Below are 27,391 nucleotides of genomic sequence, written 5' to 3'. Positions count from 1 at the left end.
TCCTCTGCCCTCGTGGTTCTCTCTGTTCTAATTCCTCTGCCAAGGACACTCAGATAAAGAAGTTCTACCCAGGTTGTGTGAGTTGGTGTCTCTTTCTTGCACGCTATGTTCTTTCGTCAGGAGTGATCACATTCTTTTGTAGCTCTTCAGCAACACCCAGCTCTGCATCTTGGCAAAAAGTCCCCCAAAAGTTGGATTCTCTCTTCAAAGCTAATATGGTTTTTCTAGAACATCCTTCTGGAATTTTAAAAGCTGCATTAGAACACGAAAGCAAAAGATGGTTTTCAATCGAGGTTTGCAATGGTAATACATAGAAGAGTTTCAGATTGCTGGGGGGTGGCAGAGTTATTGATTGCAGCACAACAAAGCACGGAACTCACCACCAGAATGGAGGTCCCCTCTACATATTTTTTGGTGGTGATTTTACTAATGGTTTAAGGAAAGCCATGTATTTTTCGGTGGTCGTGGTTGTGGTGGAAGCTCGGGGTCTTTGGGAGTAACATGCAGGTTGGAAGTTCTGCAAAGGAATAACTAATTTCTAAGACTACCATTGGGTAAAGCAAACCCTCTCCTAAGAGGTACATGCCTGGTAAATTATTGCAGATCCCGCACATAGAGATATAAATTTATTAATTTAAAGTACCTGGTAAACTGGATTACATTATTATTATTATTATTATTATTATTATTATTATTATTATTATTATTATTATTATTATTATATAGCACCATCAATGTGCATGGTGCTGTACAGAGTAAAACAGTACATAGCAAGACCCTGCCGCAGTGTGTCAACATTATGCAATTGCAAATTAAATGATCATGATACATAAATTTCTCAGCTGATTGAGCAACTTCTTAGGTAACTATTACATAGCTGGTACAAAGTGTCAAAGAACTATTTATTTATTTATTACATTTTTATACCACCCAATAGCCGAAGCTCTCTTAACTATATTGCTAAAAACACTCAACTAAGGCAGGACATTAGATTATCTGGTGTCTGAAGAGGTACATTTCCATTTCAATTCCTCTTTTCAACAGATATGGAATTTGGTCAAATGCTTTGGATGTTGGCATCCTATGTAAGCATTTCCATTCTCTCTTTGGTGTTTGCATGGGCAATTTACTATGATATTACCAGGACACACATTCCCCCAGGACTCAAGCACCATTGGAAACTACGACTTTTTAATTTCTAAGTGAATCTTTTCTTTGGATCGGTAAGTTTACAGTTTAATAAGATTTTTCTGTGGATTGGGTTGCTTGGCATACAGGATCTTTGAAGGGCTTCCTTAAGTGTGGAACTGGGAGAGAGAAACTTTCTGATCAGCTGGATTCATAATTGCTTGTAATGAACATAAAGTTTGACCATCTGTTTATCCAAAAGGAGTGTTTTGATTGTGAATCTCCCACCCGTTAGTGGTGGAGGCATTGTGGGTGTTCTGTCATTGCAATAAGTTTGCTGGCTATACTGTTACCACTAGGGGTGTGCATGGACCCCCCGCTCCGCTCCGCATCACTTCCAGATCCGCGATTTGTGGATCGGGCCACTTTGCTCCGCCCCCACTCTGCCCATGCCCGCTCCGCTCCGCTGCAGAGCTCCGGATCCGGATCAGAGCTCCGTTTCCCCCCCCCCATAGGCTTGTATTAAGCTTAAAAAGTATACAACTTTTTTTCTGTGAAAGTTAGAAACCTCATGTTTGGCACCATGACACCTCATGGAGGTATACACACGCACGCCAAGACTCAAGACAATCCCATCATCCCCTGAATTTTGGGGAATTTATGAAAATCGGGCACCACATTCACACCCCTTTCGATAGCTCTGTCAATTTGCACGTTAAAACCTCAAACTCACCACCATGATAGTTTATCCAGGGACACACATGCACGCCCAGACTCAAGGCAGTCCTATCATCCCCTGATTTTGGGGGAATTTATGAAAATCCAACACCCCATTCACACCCCTTTCCATAGCTCCGTCAATTTGCACGTTAAAACCTCAAACTCACCACCGTGATAGCTTATCCAGGGACACACATGCACGCCCAGACTCAAGGCATTCCCATCATCCCCTGATTTTTGGGGAATTTATGAAAATCCAACATCCCATTCACACCCCTTTCCATAGCTCCGTCAATTTGCACGTTAAAACCTCAAACTCGCCACCGTGATAGCTTATCCAGGGACACACACGCACGCCCAGACTCAAGGCATTCCCATCGTCCCCTGATTTTTTGGGAATTCATGAAAATCCAACACCCCATTCACACCCCTTTCAATAGCTCCGTCAATTTGCATGTTAAAAACCTCAAACTCACCACCATGATAGCTTATCCAGGGATACACACGCATGCCCAGACTCAAGGCAGTCCCATCATCCCCTGTTTTTTGGCGGGGCTTAAACCTGCAGACATCTCAATGGGGTGATTTCAAAGGAAATCCCAACATGCCATGGATTGGGGAATAGAGATAAACCTATATGAATCTTCTTCCACACTTGAAAAATTGATTTGGAACTTCCAAAACTCCAAGTGAGCGCAGGAAGGACTTCTCCCCTGAGTCAAAGCCAGACACACACAACATACCTGCGAGGTGGGCAGGGGAGGAGAGAGGGAAGGCAGGCAGCAGACATTTCTGGGGGCATAAGGAAGTGAGCCAAGGATAAGCCAGGAATGCATATAAAATGGAATAAATAAATAAATAAACAAAGGAGGGGTGGAATTAAAAGCAGCAGTGTTGCTGAATAAACAACAAGAAGAACTTTTTTTAAAAAGGCTATATCTGTCTTTTACCAGCAATAGGGGGACGTGCCCAGGGGAGGGGGAAGCAGCTGCCAGTTCAACTCATGATAGGCATTGCTCCACCGGGTTACTCTCTTTGGAGGGCTCTAATGGCCCTCCAAGTACAGGAGAGAGTGGGGGCACGTCCACATGGGATGCTCTAGGGGAGCTCATCCCCTTGCACCACATTTTTTCAGTTGTTCCCCAAAGTTAGGGTGGGTAGCAGTGCTGTGTTTCTATCTCTTATTATTGGCTTAGTATATGATTTCAGGTTGTGTTTGTGTATTTGGTGGGGCTACTGTTTTAAAAAACACTGGGAAAAGTCCATTCAGACTAAGAAAGAGAAGTTCTCAGAATCCCAAGTTACCCGTTTTGCCTATCCCCTCCTCCAACTTTGGGATCCTGTGATCATGACCGGGAGTTGACTCTGCCCCTCAGCCCTTCGGAAAAGGTATTTTCCCGCCGTTTTTTTAAAAAATTCTAGCACACGAACCGCAGCACGCAGAGAGCTGAGAGTAGTCTCAAAATGACCCCCATCCACGACTCTCCAAGCACAAGAATTTTCAGAAAGATAGCTTCAAAAACAACACAGTTATCCCTCTTTCTTTCCCGCAATGCAATCCTATGGGCGAAATGTTTCAAGATGGCGATCGGATCGGACTGCAGAAACCAAACCACTCCGAAAATGGGCGCTTCTCTTCGCCTTGCTTCTAGGGGTCCGCGGTCTGCTTCTACTCTGCCTCTGGGCAAGGCGGAGCAGGCCAATTCGCTCCTGCTTCTGCGCTTCTAATTGGAGCGGAGCACATGCCTAGTTACCACTGTCTTTCAAGGCAAGAACCATCACTCCCACCTTCAAAAGACACCCAGGCAATTTCAAACTCAGCGAACTTATTAGAATGTCCATTAAGGGACCTCAAGTCCTTTCATGGGTATTCAAGGATGTGCAGCAGCAACATGGAAGGATTCTTTCTAAAACAACAACACCCACACAATGCCTGCTGTTACCAACACACACACACACACACACACTACCCCCACAACTAATGTGATTCAAAATTCACTTCTTCTGTAACTGCTTATTTTTCTGGGTGGTTGGGAAATCTGAGTCCAAGTGGTTGCAAATGTTGAACCAGAAAACTCTACCCAGTCTGCGGGCACCACACGGACTGCATTAAATGCAGTCACCATGTCCTCCAAAACTTTTAAACTACCTTCACCTCTCCTCTGAAATTTCTTCAAATTGTTGAAGAAATTTCAACTATGAGTTGTTTGGTGAACAAGCATTTTGCTCTGCCCTGACAGACTCCATCTTGTGTGGAAAGGCTGGTATTGCAAACAGATCATATACATACAACACAAGCCTTTCCTCAACACCAGCCCAGCAAGAGCAAGACCAGATCCAATAATCTAGGTCCAAAACCCATGGGCCTGAATACTTGTTGACACTGATGTTGTGATACCCAAATCATTCTCACCCAGGTCCACCAACAGCACTTGTAACACAGGGTGAGATAGAAGCTAATAGGAGTGGGCTGGGATAGAGAAGATTATAACAGCTAGATTTTTTAAATTCCGAATCTCGAGTCCGAAGCGAGGTGGGGGTGATCTGGGGGGCATCATAGCAGACCCAAGGTTGTCCCTGTTATGTATCCTTGCCCTCCCACTGAAGTGCAAGACAATAAAGAAGTCTTCCCAGTGTAAAGTGGGGCGTTTCTAGTCCTGTTTCTTCAGCTTCAGAATCTGATTCTGATTGATAGCCTGACACTTCTTCCCCCACACCAAGGGGAACAGGCCTGGCCATGACAGTCCCCAGAGCTCCGAATCGCTCCAAGGCACTTTGTCATGCTCTGAGGGGACTTGGTGCAATTGGTGATTCTGAGCATTTTCTTATAGAACAGACAGCCTTTCTGTGCTTGTAACATTTATTTTTCTCTTAGAGTAGTAAGGGGGTGGGGGTTGGAGGGGGAGGAATTGAGCCTTGGCCCAGTGAGGCTGAAGTTGTCTCTTAAGCCTTCAATCACAGTGTTGGAGGAGAGGTTCAGAAGATCAGGCTTCCTTCTCCTTTCTCAGTGTGGGTTAGAGTTGGGATATGTAATTGTTTGCTCGGGCAGGTGAGGCAGAAACAATAGATTGTGTGTTTGCTGTGAGTGATCTGACCTTTCTGGACTTGGTGTCAGAAGCAGTTTAGAATCTGGGGGAAAGGAAGATGGCGGCACAGTAAGATGCACGTCTCAGTTGCTCTGCTCTGCTTTGCTGATTTTATCTTTAATTTTAGTAACTTGTTTGGATTCTGCCTTCTTTTCAGCTCTCTCATCTGCTTGTTGCCTTCTCTTTCATATTGGGCTTTTGTGTGGGAGTTGTTTTTGCTTGTTTGGCAAACAATCTAGGAGATTTAAGATACAAAAGACAAGTCGTTTGCCTCCCACACCTAGATAAGCTACTACTGCATTAATTACTTTGAAACAAGGCTAGAAAGAACGCAAGAAGTTTCAAGCCTGCAGCTAACAGCATACAGAGAGAGAGAGAGAGCTGACAACGAGAAAGACTCCACTGAGGTCTGAGTGTAGTCTCCCTGCTAGCAGATTTTGCCGTGTACCGTTTCAAGTAGGGGTGTGCACGGACCCCCCGATCTGCTTCTCTTCCAGATTCACAACTTCTGGATCGGGTCTGCTCCGCTCTGCCTACGGTATGCTCCGCTTCGCTGCGAAGCTCTGGATACGGATTGGAGCCCCGCTTCCCCCCCATAGGCTTGCATTGAAATCCAAAAAAGCCTACAACTTTTTTTCTGTTAACGTTAGAAATGTCAAATTTGGCACCATGATAGCTTATCCATGTATATACAAGCATGCCAAGCCTCAAGCAACTCCAAGCATCCCCTGATTTTCAGGAAATTTTTGAAAATCGGACACCCCATTTTCAGACATAGGATTTACTCTGACATTTTGACATATAAAAACTTGGAAGCAGTCACCCTCACAGATGCCATCTAGATCCACATTCATGACAAGTTTCAAGTAAATCCCATCATCCCCTGATTTTTGGTGGGGCTTTAACCTCTAAAGCATCACCCCTAATCCCAATTCACACCCCATTCGATATCTCCATCAATTTTCATGTTAGAAATGTCAAATTAAGCACCATGACACCTGATACATTTATACACATGTATGCCAAGCCTCAAACAAATCCAAGCCTCCCCTGATTTTGGGGGAATATTTGAAAATCGGACACCCCATTTCCAGACATGAGATTTTCTCTGACATTTTGACAGATAAAAAACTTTGAAGCATGGTCCTTCACAGATGCCATCTAGATTCACATTCATGGCAAGTTTCAAGCAAATCTCATCATCCCCTGATTTTTGGCGGGGCTTTAACCTTTTAACTCACCCCAAATCAAGTCCCATGCTAGAACTCTGTCAATTTTCATGTTAAAAATGTCAAATTAGGCACCATGACACCTGATGCATGTACACACATGCATGCCAAGTCTCAAGCAAATCCAAGCCTCCCCTGATTTTTGGAGAATTTTTGAAAATTGGACACCCCAGTATCTCAGGGATTTTTAAAGCTGCAGACAGCTCAATGGGCTTTATTCATGGCCATTTCAAAGGAAATCCCATCATGCCATGAATTGGGGAGTAGATAAACCCATGAATCTTCTTCCACACTTGAAAAATTTATTTGGAACTTCAGAAAGTCTAAGTGAGCGCAGGAAGGACTTATCCCCTGAGTCAAAGCAAGACACACACAAACCATCCCTGCGAGGCGGGCACAGAAGAGGAGGACTGGGAGGACTGGACTAGGGAATATGCCATAGATCTATGGGGGAGTCAGTCCCGGCAGATGCCCCACCACAGCAGCTCCCACGGGGAGGAGGGAATGCAGGCAGGCAGGCAGGCAGGCAGGCAGGCAGGCAGGCAGGCAGGCAGCAGACATTTCTGGGGGCACAAGGAAGTGAGCCAAGGATTGTTTGTTTTAAAGCCAGCAGTAATGCATTGCAAACCAACCCTGCGAGGCGGGCACAGCGGAGGAGGACTGGGAGCAAGAATGCTGGAGGCTGGTGGGCACGAACCACAAAGCCCATCATGTAGTACAGCTCCCAGGCACCAGGCGGGCAGAGAGGCAGGCAGAGATATGCCATAGAGTTATGGGGGAGTCAGTCCTAGCAGATACCCCAAAACAACAGCACCAAGGGGGAGGAGAAAAGGCAGTCATGGAGCAGACATTTCTGGGGGCACAAGGAAATGAGCAAAGGATTGTTTGTTTCAAAGCCAGCAGTAATGCATTGCAAACCAAGCCTGCGAGGTGGCCACAGAGGAGGAGGACTGGGAGCAAGCATGCCAGAGGCTTGTGGGCACGAACCACAAATCCCATCATGTAGTGCAGCTCCCAGGCACCAGGCAGGCAGAGAGGCAGGCAGAGATATGCCATAGATCTATGGGGAAGTCAGTCCCAGCAGATCCAGCTACTTCAGAAGGACGGCTCCCAGGCAGGTGGGCATGGGCAGGCAGGCAGGCAGGCGGGCGGGCAGGCAGGCAAAGAGGTGGGCATGAGCCGGTGGGCACAGAGAAGCTGGTACCTTGTACAAGTAAGCCATAGATCTCTGGGGTAGTCAGTCCCAGCAGATCCAGCTACCTCACAAGGAAGGCTCTCAGGCAGGCAGGCATGGGCAGGCGGGCAGGCAGGCAGGTGGGCACGGGCAGGCGGGCATGGGCCAGTGGGCACAAAGGAGCTGCTACCTTGCACAGCTTATTGAAGTAGTTACTTTGAGTGCGGAAGATGATGCAGGCATCTACCACACTGTGGCTTGGAGCATTAACGTTGGTGGATGATCCACCTGTAAGTGTATAGCATTGCAGTAATGTGCAAAGTGGAAGTGTTGGATGACCTGGAAAAATCAGTCCTCAGCCAGCACCCTCCAAAGGGCAACCAGTGGACTGCTGGAGTTTACCTCCTGTTTCTGACATTCTCATCAGGATTGGGAGTTGAATGTGCCTGTCATCGCTTCAAAAAAACCCAACCCGCCGGTTTACCCGCTGTCCCTGTTTGTTTACCTGATTTTTCCAAAAATTCTAGCAAGCGAACCGCAGCACGCAGAGAGCTGAGAGTAGGCTCAAAATGACCCCCATCCACAACTCTCTAAACACAAGAATTTTCAGAACGATAGCTTCAAAAACAACACAGTTATCCCCTATTCTTTTCCTCAATGCAATCCTATGGGTGAAATGTTTCAAAATGGCGATCGGAGCGGTCCGCGGAAAGAGGATCGCTCTGCCAATGGCCGCTTCTCTTCGCCTTGCTTCTAGGGGTCCGCGGTCCGCTTCTACTCCGCCTCTGGGCAAGGCGGAGCAGGCCAATTCGCTTCTGATTCGCCAGTTCTAATCGGAGCAGAGCATATGCCTACTTTTAGATGCCAGGTGAAGACCTTTTTATTCTCCCAGCATTTTAAGAGTCTATAAATAAATTTTAACTTGGTGTTTTAAATTTGTAATTTTGCATTGCTTCTGTTTTTATCTGGTTGAGCTTTTATATTGTATTTTATATTAAGGTTTTATACTGTTGTTTTATACTTTTACTGTTTTTAATTTTTGTGAACCGCCCAGAGAGCTCCGGCTATTGGGCAGTATAGAAATGTAATAAATAAATAAATAAATAAATAAATAAATAAATAAATAAATAAATTAAGTCTTGTCCGGATGATGGTGTTTAACTGTATAACTAGGTCTGGGCTTCTGGGCCAGAGGAAGTGAGTCAGAGAATACTTCTCAAGGTCGATCTCAGAGCTGGGTAATTGGCTGTGCCCAGAACTCCCACTCCTACCACAGCACCTGTGAATTTATCAGGGATAATTGGAATGTTGATGTGTTCCAGCTGTGGGAAAGAACATATTTATGGAGGGGGCCTCGCTCCTAAGGGAGGGGGTGCCAAGGGCCAAGGTAGGGCATAGGATTGGTGGAGGCAGGTCACGGGGCCTGTCGACCGGCAAGGGGATAAAGAAACAAGTAGCCAAGGCCTTTCATCTTCCAGCGGGCTACATGTGTACAAAGTAGAAGATCTGTTCCGAGCTGGGGGTGCTGCTTGAGGGTAGATAGGTTTATGTTTTAAGTGTCTGGATACTTTAGGGGAGACTGGCCACTGCTGCAGCAGGTTTTAGAACAGGGTTAATAGTTTTATGGTGTGATTGCTTGCTGCTACCCTTTCCTTTACACTTTACCTCATCCCCCTCTTCCTCCCCTTCTTTCCCTTCCCTTCAGCTTTCGCTGCCTGACCAGAGCCTTATGAGTTAGATTTTAGTTTGTGTAAATAAACCTGCTTTGGTCCTTAAAGGGTGTGTGTGTGGTTTTATTTCTCAAAGGGCTGGGTCTTCCTGGCTAAGGACAGGGCCAAGGAGGGGGCTACCTGGGAATCTAGATGTTTGGTCCAGGTGCCTACCTTGAGTGGACCCCAGCCTTCCTTCACAATCATGGCTGCCACCAAGGCCATGATCCTGGGAGCAGCAGCAGATGATGGAGATACTGAAGAGCAGGATACTCTCCATGCCAGGCGGCAGCGTCTGTGCTCCATTCTGCCTGGCAATGTCCTCTTTGCTAATGCTGGGGGCGCTTCAGCTGCTTGTCCTGGCTCTGCGGTGGCAGGGCTCTTGGACTGCCTCCAACTCCTGCCGCCCACCCAAGACAGGGCCGGGGTGACTGAAGAGATGGTGGCTAGAAGTATGGCAGTGGATGTTCTGCACAGCACCCCAATGTTGGTGGCAGCTGAGGACCTGCTGGAGCAGTGGAATACAGTCCACTGGTAGGTGCTTCCTCAGGCCAATGCCGTCTGGAAAGAGATGCAGAATTTGGATGACTGGGACGATGAGCACTTCTGAGGCAGCTTCTGCATGTCCTGCATGACGTTTGACCAGCTGGTGGCTGAGGTGCCCCCAGTTCTGCATAGAGAAACCACCAGCATGAGGCCTTGTATTCCAATGTCACATCAACTTGCCTTGATGTTGTACAAGCTGGTGTTCAACGTGGGCTACCTGCCCCTTTCCACGATCTTCAGTGTGGGCAAGTTGACTGCCTGTGAAAGCTCCCGGGAGACCATGCAGATTCTGAATAAGTTGTACCTTGACGACATCATCGGGGTGGGGGACAAGAAGAACATACATGGGTTCCGTGAGCTGGGCTTTCCACACATGGTGGGGTCACTGGATTCCATTCACGTGAGCATCCTTGCCCCCCTCACGGAGCGATGAATACTACACCACAAGCACTACTACAGCATGGCTCTGCAGGCTCTGGTAGATGCGAGGGGGAGGTTCCTGGATGTGTTTGCGGGGCTGTCAGGACGGAGTCATGACACGGCCATTTTCTGGAACTCTCAAGCTGGCCCGAGCATGCTTCTTCTCATCCAGCCTGGCCTCCATGTGCTGCCCTCCCATTGGCCCTCTGTGCAGCCATCCCATGGGCCCTTTTAGAGTGTTTATAGTAATCAATTGTCTACTTCAGTTCTACACTACTCCTTCTTTTGAGGAACAACCCTTCTTTTAGGGATCCACTGACCTGTCAATCTCACTTTCACCATGATTGCCACATGTATTTACAGTGATGACCATTCCATTGATTTTCTACACACACTTGTGATTTCTTAAAACATAAATCCAAATGAAAATCCATACATGTTTTCCTGCATTTTCTCCCCTAATAACATGCATTTTTGTCATTGGTTTTTTTTAAGTACACATTTTCTAGATATTTCCCATTGCTGAAATACTGTGCCAACTTTCTTCAAATATACACATTCTATCCATACTTTTAGCTAAAACATACTTTTGTTCTGCACTTCACAGTACTGCAGGCTAGATAGCATAATGGACTAAAGTTACAGGAAGCCAAATTCCAGCAGGACATCAGCAAAAGCTTCCTGACTGTACGAGCAGTACAACAATGGAATCTATGACCTAGGGAGGTGGTGGGCTCTCCCACACTGGAGGCCTTCAAGAGGCAGCCTGGCAGCCATCTGTCAGGGATGCCTTAAGGTGGATTCCTGCACTGAGCAGGGGGTTGGACTCGATGGCCTTAGAGACACCTTCCAACTCAACTATTCTATCATTCTTTGATCCTAAACATAGTTGGAGGCTGTTGAAGCAGAAAGCTGAACTACATAGACTCCATGGACTTCTTAAGTTGAGGGTTCGGAGACTGCTGCCTGTTGCAACGTAATTTAGAAGCAGTGTGTGGGTGAGTGGGTGGGGGGTTATTTCCTCTTAGACACATATTTCTGTGTGGGTAGTGCATTCCCAGATGATCATAGCATACCTTAGCTAACATGTGCCACTCCAACATATCTTTAGTGATCTGGGATTGTAAGGAAGGAAGCAATTGATGCGCTGCCTGAGGGGGCCCTGAACATCCATCCTCATGACTACATGGTATTTGCTGAACCCATGCCACTGCTGCCCCCATTGGAGAAAAGAATGGCCAAAAGGCAGACCCAGGTGACACAGGTTGGAAGTTATCCCTCATCGCTGTCCCACAACTACACACCTTTTGAAGAACTGGCATGTGCTTGGTCTGCCTGTTGGTCAGTTGTCTTCTCCCGTCTGTGAAGTGGTCCCGATGGCAACAGAGCTCTTTTTGCTCTCCTCTTTGGGTCGTACGGAAGTGACAGGAGTGCTTTGTCCACTGTCCGTATCCTGGGGGCAGGACTAGCATCTTTGGGAGTAATTGCTATCCTGCTAGCATGGAGAAACACAGCCTCACAGTAGTCCAATAGCACATTTCCCCACAAAGTCCCTGAGCACTGTCGGAGGTCCAGGAGTGTTGGTGTTTCAGGTCTACTGGACACCATAATATCTCTTTAACCAAGATGTGTTGGACTCATCTAATTGTTGGAGGTGTTATCCAGCTAATGCTTCTTTTAAATAGGGGTGTGCATGGACCACCTGATCCACTTCTCTTCCAGTTCTGCAACTTCTGGATCGGGTCCACTCCGCTCCACCTGTAGTCTGCTCCGGTTCGCTGCGAAGATCTGGATCCGGATTGGAGCTCTGCTTCCCCCCCCCCCCCCATAGGCTTGCATTGAAATCCAAAAAAAGCGTACAACTTTTTTCTGTTAATGTTAGAAACCTCAAATTCAGCACCATGACACCTCATGCACCTATACACATGCATGCCAAGACTCAAGCCAATCCAAGCCTCCTCTGATTTTTGGGGAATTTTTGAAAACCGGACACCCCATTTTCAGACATGGGCTTTTCTCCGACATTTTGACAGATAAAAACTTGGAAGCAGGCACATCCACATTCATGGCAAGTTTCAAGCAAATTCCCTCATCCCCTGATTTGGGGGGGGCTTTAACCTCTAATGCAGCACCCCAAACCCCAATTCACACCCCTTTCTATATCTCTGTCAATTTTGATGTTAGAAACCTCAAGTTAGGCACCATGACACCTCATGCACGTATACACATGCATTCCCAGACTCAAGCCAATCCAAGCCTTCCCTGATTTTGGGGGAATTTTTGAAAATTGGACACCCCATTATCTCAGGGATTTAAAGCTGCAGAAAGCTCAATGGGGCCATTTCAAAGGAAATCCCAACATGTCATGAATTGGGGAGTAGATAACCCTAAATATGAATCTTCTTCCACACTTGAAAAATTGATTTGGAACTTCAAAAAGTCTAAGTGAGCGCAGGAAGGACTTGTCCCCTGAGACAAAGCAAGACACACACAAACCATACCTGCAAGACGGGCACAGAGGAGGAGGACAGGCGGGCAGAGAGCCAGGCAGAGATATGCCATAGATCTAGTATGGGGGAGTCAGTCCCAGCAGATGCCCCACCACAGCAGCACCCTGGGGGGAAGGCAGGCAGGCAGGCAGGCAAGCAGGCAGGCAGCAGGCATTTCTGGGGGCACAAGGAAGTGAGCCAAGGATGGCTTGTTTCAAAAGCCAGCAGTAAGTAACACATTGCAAACCAACCCTTCGAGGCGGGCGCAAGGAAGTGAGCCAAGGATGGCTTGTTTCAAAAGCCAGCAGTAAGTAACACATTGCAAACCAACCCTTTGAGGTGGGCGCAAGGAATTGAGGCAAGGATGGCTTGTTTCAAAGCCAGCAGTAAGTAATGCAGTGCAAACCAACCCTTCCAGGCGGGTGCAAGGAAGTGAGCCAAGGATGGCTTGTTTCAAAGCCAGCAGTAAGTAACGCATTGCAAACCAACCTTTCGAGGTGGGCGCAAGGAAGTGAGCCAAGGATGGCTTGTTTCAAAGCCAGCAGTAAGTAATGCATTGCAATGCATTTGGTGGGGCTACTGTTTTAAAAAAAACAATGGGGAAAGTCCGTTCAGACTAAGAAAGATAAGTTTCCCAGTATCCCAAGTTACTAAGTATCCCGTTTTGCCTATCCCATCCTCCAACTTTGGGATTGGAGGATGCTTCATCAGGTGATTATGACTGGGAGTTGAATCTGCCTCTCAACACTTCAAAAAGGTACCTCTCCCACTTTTTTACCCTATTTTTTAGAAAATTATAGCAAGCAAACCGCACCACGCAGAGTGCTGAGAGTAGGCTCAAAACGACCCCCACCCACGACTCTCTAAGCACACCCTGTATCAGAAAGATAGCTTTAAAAACAAAAAAGTTATATGCTAATATTTTCTGCAATGCAATCCTATGGGCGAAATTATCCAAAATGGCGGGCGGATCGCTCTGCGAAAAGAGAAGCACTCCGCCTATGGCCGCTTCTCTTTGCCATGTTTCTCCAGGCCCCCGGCTCACTTCTCCTGCTGCTCTGGACAAGGCGGATCAGGCCAATTCGCTCCTGCTTCTCCGGTCCAAGGAGAAGCAGAGCACATCCCTACTTTAACCATATGTTTGGGAAGTGCCCAACAGTCACCTTTTTGGAGGAGGACATTATTATAGAGATAACCTTAGCACTGGAACACTGCTTCTTGGAAGTTAAAGCATTGTTAGTGTAAATGGATTTTTCACTTACTTTTGACTGCCAAAACACAAATACTAAAAGACTGCAAGAAAATACGCTCACATCCCACAATACAATCAATTTGCTCATATGTTTTGATATTTGGACTCCTAAATAATGATGTAACTTGTGAACTAGTGGGATTTTTAGTTGAATAGACATGTCAATTTGATCTTTGGGAGATATATTGTAACATAGCAAATCTGATTTTGTATAATTGACTTTCAATCCTAAAGCTTTCTGGAAATGTTCTAGTTTCTCTTTGATGTGAATTATGCTTGTTTTTGGATTTTCTAGCATAAATACCATGTCATCAGCATGCAAATGTATTAAATGGGTTTGATTTTTGATTTGCACTCCCTTGATGTTGTCATTGTTTCTTAATTTTTCAATCCAAAGGGAGAGGCGGGTAAGAAATAAATATATTATTATTATTATTATTATTATTATTATTATTATTATTATTATTATTATATTTATTTCTTATTATTATTATTATTATTAATAATAATAATAATAATAATAATAATAATAATAATAATAATAATAATTTGTCTGCTAGAAATTCAATTACCAGATCAAATAGTAATGAGGATAGAGGACATCCCTATTTAGTACCAGACAGAATTTTAGTGGGTGTGTTTCCATATTATTAAATCTAATTGTTGCTGATGTTTGAGCACAGATTGCTGTCATGCTATTAAGGTAGGGTGTAACTGCCATGTTGGTATTGTTTTTTTCCTTGGCACATATTGCCATCTCCAGGAGCACTGGGGCATGGTCAGATATGTTTATTTGGTCTATATCTATTTTAACTAACCAAGGTAGCAGACCCTTTGTGACCATTATCATATATAGCTTAGAAAATGAACAGTGGGGTCATGAGAAAAATGAGTGTGTGTAGTGTTTTGTGTGGAATTCTGCCCACGTTTCATAGAGTTCCTATTTCTGTAAAAAATGTCATACATTTCGTTAATTGCTTGTGAGGTTGAGATTCATCTCTAGTTTGTTTAATATTACTTCCATTTCTAGCTGCTCCTGCTTCTTGTCAATTCCAATTAATGTCCCCTCCTATCAATAATTCTGTTTCTGTGAATTTATGTCATTTTCTTAGAGTTCTATCTAAAAAGGTTCATTGATTTGTGTTTAGGTTATATATTGACGCTAATGTAATTTTTGTAAGTCCATTCAAAATTCCGTCTTCATCTTTCATTTTTTTTGTTTCTTTGAAATCAATCTCAGTCTTAATTAGAATTGCCACCCCTCTTGTTTAGCTACGATTCCTCACCCCCATTGCTTACTGTTGAATATACCATCCTTTTCCATTGCTATGTACATTGATGGTGCTATATAAATAAATAAATAATAATAATAATAAATATGTATATGTTTCCTTTAACATCATTATTTTTGGCTTCAGATCCATAATCAATTTAACCATCCTAGCTCTTTTTATAGTGCTGCCTAACCCTTTAATGTTAAATGAAACTGTTTTTAGGTAAGCCATAAGAATTGCAGAACTTTTAGAGTGTTTATTCCTTTCTGAGGTTTCTTTTTAAAATATATTTTTTGGTAAACTTCCCTATCAACTGAAAAAAACCTCCCTCCTTCCCAACTGACTTAAATTCAACCATTTGATTAACAAATAATAAACACAGTAACCAACCTCTCTGCCCACCCAAAAAAATAGAAGGGGGAAAAACCCTATGGAGTGTTGCTGCAAGCACTTTTCTGCAATATGAACTGCTTAAACTAGAATAAAAAGAAGAAAGAATGTCAAAATGTCGGAGAACAGCCCATGTCTGCAAATGGGGTGTCCGATTTTCATAAATTCCCCAAAAATTAGGGGATGATAGGATTGGCTTGAGTCTTGGCATGCGTGTGTATACATCCATGAGGTGTCATGGTGCCAAACATGAGGTTTCTAACTTTAACAGAAAAAAGTTGTATACTTTTTTGTATTTCAATGCAAGCCTATGGGGGGGAAAGCGGAGCTCCAATCCTGATCCGGAGCTCCGCAACGGAGCGGAGAGGACTATAGGTGGAGCGGGGTGGAGCGTAGCGGCCCGATCCGCAAATTGCGGATCTGGAAGAGAAGCGGATCGGGGGGTCCGTGCACACCCCTATTATATATATTTACATTTATAGCATATAAGGCAGCTGAACATCACTGAGAGACTTTTCTCTCACATAGTCAGATCTATGCAAGGAATAGGTCTGAACTCTCTACCTCACTATTCTTATACCAAGTCCAAGTCAAGTTTATTGTTTTTAGCAACCAGCCTTTATGCAGTTTCAATGCATGGATGTGTTAGCACAAGAGACTTTTTTAAAAAAACTATTTTCACGGTGGTTGCAGTGTCATCCTGGCCGGTGGCTGGGGAGGGTCTCTGCCCAACCATGGTGTGCAGAGCCTGTGCCCAATACACCTGCTGGGAGGGATGCAGGTGAGGCTGCTGCTGCTGCTGCTGCTGAGCTGAGTGGAGGCCTGCTCCTCTGCCTCACTCTGCCCCACCCTCTTGGCCCGTGCTGCCCACACTTTGCCCATGAGCATTTCAACCCAGTGCTGCCTGGTATTTGGCCCACAAAGCCCATCCTTCACACGAGGGTCACACATGGCTGAAAAACCCCTATGGAGTGCTGCTGCAAGCACCTTTCTGCAATATGAACTGCTTAAACTAGAATAAAGAGAAGAAAGAAATAAAGAAAAAAGAAAGGTGAATATAGAAAATGAAGAGAGAGAGAAAAGAAAAGAAAATAGTTTTTTTAAAAAAAGTTTCTTATGCTAACACATCCATGCGTTGAAACTGCATAAAGGCTGGTTGCTAAATACAGTAAACTTGACTTGGACTTGGTATAAGAATGGTGAGGCAGAGAGTTCAGACCTATTCCTTGCATAGATCTGACTATGTGAGAGAAAAGTCTATCAGTGATGTTCAGCTGCCTTATATGCTATAAATGTAAATATATATACAAAGTTATTGTTTATGTTATGTATAAGGTTCCAGGAAATAAGTAGGCCTCAAGGTACTAACAAGTTTTAAGAGGGAGGTGAATGCCTACGTGTTGATTGGATGGTTAGGGGGGAGTGCTGATTGGCTGAGTAAGAGTGGGAGGAGCTAGAGAAATGTATTTACATGGACAATGCAGTGTCCATGTCATTATAGGTGGTGAGTAGATTTAGCATTCCACCATTATAAAGCCATAATTTTTTGGGGGGTGGGGGTTCATTCTAATGTTCATAAAATGGAAAATGTTTCACCAATGTTGCTGAAATTTAAATGTGCCAAAAGAAATGCTGGTTTTACATACCCTGAAAATTTCAAGAGGATTGGTGAAAGATTGAGGAAAGGATGGCAGTTTAAAGTACAAAAGGGGGAAAAAACCCTCTCTGAATCAAAATGACAATGATAACTTGGGGTGGCGAGTATTTGTGCTCATGAAATTCGGGGAATTGAGACCCTTACCCATCTATCCAGTGGTGGGGTCTTCTTCCTCTGTTCTTCTAGTTCAGTGGTTCTCAACCTACCTAATGCCGCGACCCTTTAATACAGTTCCTCATGTTGTGGTGACCCCCAACCATAAAATTATTTTCGTTCTTCTCTACACGATCCATTGTCATGGGATGGTTTGCTAATGAAAATAATACATAACAATAGCTTTAATAATACAAAAGATGATACATGACATAGTTCAGTCAATACCGTTTCCTAAGACCATCGGAAATATGTGTTTTCCGATGGTCTTAGGTGACCCCTGTGAAAGGGTCATTCGACCCCCAAAGGGGTCCCGACCCACAGGTTGAGATCCGCTGTTCTAGTTGGTGGAATGGCTTTTCTTTTATTAAAATTCCTTTCGGTTGATTTTTAATGAATATTTCTTTGCCCCATTAGAGTGAACACAGAGGCTGGCTTCTCACCCATAGCGCTACACATGCTCAGTAGCGCTCTCTCCCCATCCCTCCTGTCTCAGATAGATTGGAATGTTGGAAATAAAATGGCCCCCTGGCTCCCCTAGAATAGACATTTCCTTGGTGGAGTCATCATCCCTTCTGATAGTTGGGTTTTGCTTTAACCACTAAGAAGCTTGGTTTCAGACCTTACCACAAGGAAGGTATGGAATTGAATGGGATTGAAACCTTAGTTCATAAGACGCCCTGGCTTTCTGAGAAACAGACTCAGCCTGGTTCTTGCCTCCCTTTTGAGAGAAGAAGAGTTCTCTTTTGGAACATTTATTTATTTATTTATTTAATTACATTTATATACCGCCCCACAGCCGAAGCTCTCTGGGCGGTTTACAACATTTAAAAATAGTAAACATTAAAAGTATACAATTTAAAAACACACACACACACACACATACACAAAAAAAACAGTATAAAAACAACAGTATCCATTTAAAAACAACAATTGTGGGGTCCATTAAAAACAAACTTAACGTTGTTAAATGCTGTTAAAATGCTGTTAAAAATGCCTGGGAGAAGAGAAAAGTCTTGACCTGGTGCCGAAAAGATAACAATGTTGGCACCAGGCGAGTCTCATCGGGGAGATCATTCCACAGTCGGGAGGCCACCACTGAAAAGGCCCTCTTCCTTGTTGCCATCCTCCGAGCTTCCCTTGGAGTAGGCACTCAGAGGAGGACCTTAGATGTTGAGCGCAGTGTACGGGTAGGTTCATGTCGGGAGAGGCGTTCCATCAGGTATTGTGGTCCCAAGCCATGTAGGGCTTTATAGGTTTAGACCAGCACCTTGAATTGGGCTCGGAAACATATAGGCAGCCAATGCAAGCGGGCCAGAATCGGTGTTACATGCTCAAACCTCCCTGTTCCAGCTATCAATCTGGCCGCCGCATTTTGCACAAGCTGCAGCTTCCGGACCGTCTTCAAAGGCTGCCCCATGTAGAGGGCATTGCAGTAATCTAATTTGGAAGTTACCAGAGTATGGACAACTGAAGCTAGGTTATCCCTGTCCAGATAGGGGCGTAGCTGGGCCACCAACCGAAGTTGGTAGAAAGCACTCCGTGCCACCGAGGCCACCTGAGCCTCAAGTGACAAAGATGGTTCTAGGAGAACCCCCAAGCTACGAACCTGCTCCTTCAGGGGGAGTGCAACCCCATCCAGAACCGGTTGAACACCCCCCATCCGATCAGAGGAACCACCCACCAGCAGCATCTCAGTCTTGTCTGGATTGAGCTTCAGTTTATTAGCCCTCATGCAGTACATTGTCGCAGCCAATGTTTTCCTTTGGCTTTTTGAGAGTATTTTGGGCTGTCTTTCCCCAAGGCCATTTTGCTTTTTTGCTCACTGGTGAAGCAGGTTGTAGAACTCAACAGATATCTCTTTCAGCCTTCCTTTGGATCCATGATCACCTGGTCTTCAGATCTCTCCTTGGAATAGGGTGCTGCACATTCCTTTTAACCCCTCCCCCCTACACACACAATGCTCCCTTCCTTTTTTTCTAAGAGTTTGGTCAATACTGCTATGAAGTTGAAAGCTTCAAACACTTCATTTAATTAGATTGGGCCGGTGTAAATTTTTAAGTACAATTTTGAAACTTTTCAAAGTGCTTCTGGGCCTGCAACATTGGTTTCGGCCTAGTCACATTGTTTTTCTCATAAGCTTTAGAAACAGTTAAACTGTAGTGTATTTTGCAAAGTGTACACATGTATTTTCTTTCTAAACATTGCAGTCTAGAGTGGCTGTTGATGTGTTTTTGGAGGCAGGCAAAACCTTTTTTACTCCAGCAGGCCTTTGGCAAATAATCTGGACCTCTGTCTATACCTTGGACTTTTAAATAGTTAAATATTTTAAAAGTTTTAAATGGTTTAATATTGAAATGCATTTAATAATGTTTTTAACATTTGTATATTTCTATTTATAGGCTTTAGATGTATATGTTTTCATTTTGAAAGGCTGTCTTGAGGCCCAGCATTGGGCAAAAGGCAGGATACAAGGCAATGATGGGAGTTGTAGTCCAACACATTTGGAGGGCACCAGGTTGGGGAAGTGCTGCTCTAAACAAAAAAAGAGAAGTAGGTGGCCCTAAGTTGTTTGTCATCAGTTTTCCACAACCCCACAGTCACCTCTGCATATCCTATTCTCCATCCTGTCCTCATGGTTTATCTGCTTTGGGAGAATGAGAATTTCACTGGTACTTTCTGCCTGCAATTTCCCTGCTTTTTCGTGCTTGGTTGAAAACTGTAGAGCCTTAATGTTGTTTTGTAAACTGTAGGTTTTTTTGTTTAATGAATCTGTCTGTCTGTCTATCTATCTATCTATCTATCTATCTATCTATCTATCTATCTGTATGCCACCCTGAGATCTTATCAATATAGGGTGGGATATAAATGTTTTAAATGAATAAATAAATAAATAAATAATAAATAGTTAAGTGAGTGAGAGGAAGGGTGAGAAGTGTCTGTGTAGTTTGAGCAGTAGAGTTTGAGTGTTAGGAGATATAATGTGTAGGTTAGAATTCCGTGAGGAAGAGAGAAGTAGAAGATTTTAGGATATATATAGTGGAACCTAGTAAATAAAGAAGTGACTGAAACCAATACACTTTGAACCTTGTAACTATACACATTTGCACTGAGGAAACCATTAAGCTTATACATGCATTTACTTGAATTAATAAATTCCAATTATATTTACAAACAACTGGTGTGGTCTGTGGAGGAATGTGAGAAGAACACAATTAATGGTGACAGTGGAATGGTGTGTGTTGCTGTGGGGCCTGAAGAAGAGGTGAGTGAGGAGCAGCAGAAGTAGTAGACCTAAACTTTCAAATACGTCATTAGCACCAGGGGGATTGACGTGGTCCTGGGTGCTAGTGGCCTGGACAGTCCTGTCAGGTGCTTGTGGGTGTCTCAGGTGAAGTTGAGATGATGCAGGGGGGAAGGGCATCACACTCTCCAACCCTTTGTTCAAAAATGGGGGGAAAAACCCTGATAAAGTCCTGATAAAGCAGTTCTTTTACCAAGAACTGCCAAGATCTAACCGTCAATAATAAAAGTCCTTCCAGCTTATCCCTTTTGACATGATGTCACTCTAAGCAAATGGAATGAAATGCCTCCTGTTGCCTTGGCTTGCATGTTTTGGGGCTTACCAGGGTGTTTCCTTCAAACCAACTCCCATTCCTCCTCCTCGTCAGATTTGTCGCTGTCTTGGATTTCAAATCCCTCTGTTGAAACTCCTCAAGCTCAAAACGTAGAGTTTTAAATAACTGCATGGTTCTTTTTGTTGTTGTTGTCACAATATGAGTGACCACCAGTTTGGGGACCACTAGTTTGAATGGAAAGCCCCATGAATAGTGAATCCCCATTTCTTGCAATTGTAAGGTGAAGGGGCGAAGTGCTCTGTTCATTCGCAATGGTTCTGGGGCTAAGTCCTGCAAAATCATAACAGGTAGCGTTTAATTCCCACAGTTTTTTTCATTAATGTCTCTTTTTTATTTTAGCGACCAAAGCATACAATTATATCTCATGGTGTGTTTCTTTTCTTCAGCCCCAATGCACGATGGGCTCTTACTAAATCACGAGGATCAATGGGGAAATTGGGCAGTAATTAGGTCAGTCATTTTGCCACAAGTGATTGCAGACAGAGAAGGATGTTCAGAAATAATGACACAGGAAGAACTCGTTCAGGTTTATTTAATTAGGTAATCCACCACTCCCTGGGACTGTATGTGAGAGTTCAGGAATCAAATTAATCCTTTCTCAAGGCAACTAGCCTGCATTATGGCTGAGCCACTTGGCCAAGCCAGGAGTTGGGTAAAACCTGGCTCCTTTCTTGAGCTACACTTGTGTGCTTGGGGGAACCACCCCATGTCACTCCCACTGAGCACTGCACAACTCCAAGTAGGTGAGACAGAGAGGTCCCAAAAGACAACACATATATATTAGGGATGTGCACGGAGCCCCTGAACCACTCCGGATCCCAATCTGCAACTTTTGGATCAGGTCTGCTTCACTTCAGGTCAATCTGCCTCTGCTCTGCTTCACTGCGCTGCGGATCCGGATCTGGAGCTCCGTTTCCCCCCCGTAGACTTGCATTGCAAATGTAAAACACCTATAATTTTTTTAATTTTCAAGTTAGAAACATGAAAATGGGCACCATGATAGCTTCTAAATAGACCCTTAGGCATGGCCACTTCAAAGGAAATGGGATTATCCCCTGATTTTGGGGGGAATTTTTAAAGATTCCCCCCCCTTTTACAGAGATGCAGTTATCTCTGTCGTTTCTCAAGATACATGCATGTAACTGGACACCATGATAGTTTCCATATAGGACATGACCACTCCCCACAGAAGCAGCCTCACCTGCATTCCTCCCAGCAGGAGTGGCCAGGGGCTTTGGGCAAAGGCTCTGCATGCAGTGGTTGGGCAGAGAGGCACCGCAGCCACCACCCACCATGCAGCGTTACCTGGCAGAGCCGGTGGAGGACTGCTCCATGGACCCCCTGGCCTACTGGTCATCCCACTGCCAGATTTGGCCCAACCTGGCCAGTGATCGACTCAGCTGCCCACCGACCAGTGTTCCAAGCGAGAGGGTGTTCTCTGTGGCAGGCGACATAGTGACCCCTCACCGCTCTTGCTTGGAGCTGGACTTGGTGGAGCAGCTGGTCTTTCTGAAGGGCAATCTGCCCCTGCTGCGATATCCCACCCTCAAGCCCTCGGGGGAGTGACAGGAAGGCACCCCTACCTTTAATTCCACCCCTCCTTCGGTTGGCAGACTATAATTCAGGCAGGCAGGCTTTTTATTTTTAAAAGTAATTACTCTTCTTCTTCTTCTTCTTCTTCTTCTTCTTATTCATATTCATATTCTTATTCTTATTCTTATTCTTACGATCATTATCATTTTTATTATTTAGTGCCTGTGTTTCAGTTCACAAAATCAACTCTGAAGCAAGGAAGCCAAAGGAATCATTCAATTCTTCTTTCAGTAAGGCGAGGCCTTGCATCCCTCCCTTTTTCCTCTTACATACAGGCAGGCTGTTATAGTATTTATCCAATTCAGTCAAGTCAGGCTGGCTCTTCATTGTATTACCACAGTAGTCATAGCATAGGCAGGCTGAATCTTCCCCTAAAGCAGCACACTTTGTGCCTGGGTGGGCATCAGCATCACCATGAGCCTCGGCAGAAGCTGTAGGCAGAGTTTGTGACTCTGTGTGTTTGTGTGTGTGACTGTGTTTACTTTGCTCACACTGCAGAAGCATACAAAAAGTGAGGGCAAAGCACCACACTACACGCCCATCTGTGGTTGGGTGAGGTGCAAGCAGGGGGCAAGGCAATGCCTGGCACCACCACCAGTAGCCAGGCTGCCTCCCCCGCTGTGAAAAACAGGCCAGTCCTTGGCTGGGTTGGAAGCAACAGCAGAAGCAGCAGCAGCAGGCAAAGGTTCCTGCTTCTATAACTTGTTCCCGCCGTTCAATTTTTGAGGCTGGGAAAAGTGCCCCATTGATAGAGCCAGATCAGGCAACCATGGGAGAACTTGCCTGTGCTATCGCTTCACTGAGCATAGTTTCTCACGGTCAGGTCATTTGGGTGCTCCTGTCTGGTCTCCTGGCTTTGAGAAGCCACCTCACACATCAACTCTTGCCACTCCTTCACTTCAGCAGTGCTTTGGCGTGGTGCTGTTGTTCTCCAACAGGAACGGGAGTACACTCCCCCAGAGATCTATGGCTTACCTGTGCAATGTACTAGCTCCTTAATGCCCACCTGCCTGCCTGCCTGCCTGTCTCCTCCGCCTGGGGACCGTCATTGTGGGGTAGCTGGATCTGCTGGGACTTACTCCCTCAGAGGTCTATGGCTTACCTGTGCAATGTACTAGCTCCTTAACCCCCTCCAGTCCACCTGTCTGCCTGCCTGCCTCTCTGCCTGCCTCCTCTGCCTGGGTGCTGTTGTAGTGGGGTAACAGGATCTGTTGGGACTTACTTCCCCATAGATCTATGGCATAGTCATACATTGTGTGTGTGTAGCACCTCTCTGCCTGCCTCTCTGCCCTCCTGGTGCCTGGGAGATGTAGATGGGCTGGGTGGGTCAACCCCACAAGCCTCTTGCATGCTTGCTCCCAATGCTTCAGGGGCATAGCCACCGCCTGCTGCTGCCTCTCCTCTTCTGCGCCCGCTTCACAGGGCCGGTTTGTGTGTGTCTTGCTTTGACCCAGGGCATTAGTCTTTCCTGGTGATGAAAAGGCAGCTGCATTGCTGCTGCGCTCACCCTGTTTTAGACTTCTTGAAGTTCCTAGTTAATTTTTGAAGTGTTGAAGATTCTTATTTAGGTTTATCTTTAAATATTCCCCACAATTCAGGGCATGTTTGAATTTTCTTTGAAATGGCCATGAATAAGGATCTATTTAGAAGTCCAGTTACCAGTCTGCATCTTACAAAATCCCTGAGATAGATGCATTTCTGAAAATGGGGTGGGGTAATATTTCAAATATTCCCCAAAATTCAGGGGATGCTCGGATTTCCTTCAAAATGGGCATGAATAACGATCTATGTGAAAGCTCTGGAAAAATCCCTGAGATATTTGCATTTCTGTAAATAGGGTGGGGGAATATTTTTAAAAATCCCCCCAAAATCAGGGCATGCTCAGATTTCACTGAAAATGGGCATGGATAAGGATCTAGGTGGAAGCTGTGATGGTGCCCATTTTCAAGTTTCTAACTGCAAAAATGACAGAGATAACTGCATTTCTGAAAATAGGGGGTGATATTTCAAATATTCCCCCAAATTCAGGGGATGCCCGGATTTCCTTCAAAATGGGCATGTATGTAGATACATTTAGAAGATATCAGGGTGCCATTTTGATGTCTCTAACTTGAAAAGTGACAGAGATGTTTGCAGGTTTGTTGATTGGGGTTAGGGTTGAGGGTTAAAACTTTTAAAAAAAATGTTAAAAATTAGGGCATGCTTGGATTTCCCTGTAAACAGACACAGATAAGGATCTAAGTGGAAGCTGTGATAGTGCCCATTTTCAAGTTTCTAACTGCAAAAATGATGGAGATAACTGCATTTCTGAAAATGGGGGGGAATCTTGTAAATATTCCCCAAAATTCAGGGGATGGTTGGATTTGCTTCAAAATATGCATGAATCAGGATCTTTGTAGAAGCTCTCATGGTGCCCATTTTGATGTTTCTAACTTTAAAATTAAAAAAGTTATAGGTATTTAACATTTTCCATGCAAGTCTATGGGGAAAACACAAAGTTCTGATCCGGATCCGGAGCACCGCCGTGGAGCGGAGTGGACCATAGGTGGATCAATGTGGGGTGGAGCAGACCCGATCCATAAGTTATGGATCAGGATCCAGAGCACATCGGGGTTCCGTGCACAGCCCTACTGGATAATCTTGTGCTGTACAGCAGTGGTGGAAAAGTGGATGATGTCTTCATGTCCAATGTTGGAAAGTGGACATGCCCAGTGCCCAGTGCCCTTGAGGAAACAGTGGACTGTGCCATTGTAGTCTACCTCCGGGTCCTTTGGGTGCTCCTTTGTAGGTTCCTGGCTTTGAGAAGCCACCTGACGCATAACTCGGGCAACTCATTGACTGCACTTTTACTGTCGGCCTGTCCTGTTCTCCCGCCTCATCGGGAGGTAGACTACAGTGTCACAGTCCACTGTTTCCTCTTTTGAGGGTTCTGATGTGTCCTCAAGTGCACTGGGCAGTGGGCACTGGGCACGTTCACTTTCCAACATTGGACATGAGGCCGTCATCCACTTTTCCATCACTGCTGTACAGTACAAGATTATCCAGTGTTCCACTAAGGCTACTGTGGTTATCTTGCAGTGCTGTGTTGCCTAGCTTTTATATTTATTATTATTTATTTATTTATTTATTTATTTATATAGCACCATCAATGTACATGGTGCTGTACAGAGTAAAACAGTAAATAACAAGACCCTGCCGCATAGGCTTACATTCTAATAAAATCATAATAAAACAATAAGGAGGGGAAGAGAATGCAAACAGGCACAGGGTACGGTAAACAGGCACTGGGTAGGGTAAAACTAACAGTATAAAGTCAGAACAAAATCAAGTTTTAAAAGCTTTAGGAAAAAGAAAAGTTTTTAGCTGAGCTTTAAAAGCTGCGGTTGAACTTGTAGTTCTCAAATGTTCTGGAAGAGCGTTCCAGGCATAAGGGGCAGCCGAAGAAAATGGACGAAGCCGAGCAAGGGAAGTAGAGACCCTTGGGCAGGTGAGAAACATGGCATCAGAGGAGCGAAGAGCACGAGCGGGGCAATAGTGTGAGATGAGAGAGGAGAGATAGGAAGGAGCTAGATAGTGAAAAGCTTTGTAGGTCAACAGGAGAAGTTTATATTGGATTCTGAGGTGAATTGGAAGCCAATGAAGAGATTTCAGAAGTGGAGTAACATGGTCAGAGCGGCGAGCCAAGAAGATGATCTTAGCAGCAGAGTGGTGAACAGAAACCAACGGACTGATGTGAGAAGAAGGAAGGCCAGTGAGAAGAAGGTTGCAGTAGTTCAACCGAGAAATAACCAATGCATGAACAAGAGTCTTGGCAGAAGAGACAGTCAAAAATGATCGAATCCTGGCAATATTATACAGGAAAAAACGACAGGATTTAGCTACTGCCTCAATATGAGGAATAAAGGAGAGCGAGGAGTCCAATATAAAGCCAAGACTACGAGCTTCCTTGACTGGAGTAAGCGTAACATCATTGACAGTAAGAGAGAATGAGAGATGAGGAGAAGGTTTAGGAGGAAAAACAAGCAATTTATTTATTTATTTATTTATTTATTACATTTCTATACCGCCCAATAGCCAAAGCTCTCTGGAAGGTTCATTTTACTTTGTATATTATTTAAAACGTTTGTTTGTGGGTTACTTTACTGGAGCAACATAAGGTTCTGTGAGTTTGCTCAGGCTACTGCTTCACCAATCCACTCCTCACTGACCGAAGTCCTACCCAAAGACAAAGAAAGAAAAGTGTCTCTGTAGAAGGGTTATTTCCCCCTACCTCTTACCCATTAAAAAAAATCATTGCAACCCAAACGCTGAATGGATATTTATGAAAATCTATACAAATTACCCCCCCCCCCCATGAGCAATCTCTATGCTCATTAATTTTCAGGGCTCTATCTTTAAAAACAAGGAAATTATAGGTGTTTTTTCACCCAATACAAATCAATGGGAAAAAACACTCAAAATAGCGTCCCAAGCTCTGGATCTAGGTGAAGCGATCCGAAATGAGGTGAACCACTTTGCTTTGATCCTCAGGTTCCAAGACCTGATCTGGATCCAAATTTAGCGGGTCCGGATCAGGTCGCTCTGCTCCAGATTCGGGGATCCGAAACGGAGCGGAGGACAAACCTAATATATATACTGAGTTATGAGTCACACAGCCCATCGAGGATCAGGCTTCAGAACTTGCCCATCACAGTAAGATGCCAACAAGTGGTCACCAAACTACTTCTGATGTCCTATGGTTCCTGCACAACCCACCATTGGAGGGTGCCAAGCCTCAGCTTTAGTGCCCTACCCCCATCACCTGTCTAGGAAGGAAATCCTGCAGGGCCACATGCAGATCCTGCAGAGAAAATTATTATTTACCTTACACAGGTGAACTCATCTGCTCTGTAATGTTCGCATCAGGATAGCCTTTTTTTTTTTAATGGTGGAT

At 44.7% G+C, this 27,391-nt stretch overlaps 1 pseudogene; it reads left to right on the top strand.

Moving 5' to 3' along the window:
* The first annotated feature begins 1,046 nt into the window (after positions 1-1,046).
* LOC134411431 (arylacetamide deacetylase-like 3) overlaps positions 1,047-27,391 on the top strand; it is a 58,978-nt pseudogene continuing 32,633 nt past the window's right edge.

This window comes from Elgaria multicarinata, chromosome 20 (assembly GCF_023053635.1).
Source record: "Elgaria multicarinata webbii isolate HBS135686 ecotype San Diego chromosome 20, rElgMul1.1.pri, whole genome shotgun sequence".
NCBI classification, from domain to species: domain Eukaryota; kingdom Metazoa; phylum Chordata; class Lepidosauria; order Squamata; family Anguidae; genus Elgaria; species Elgaria multicarinata.
The sequence above is the reverse complement of the archived record's forward strand: the minus strand, read 5'-3'. Positions and strand labels throughout refer to the sequence as shown.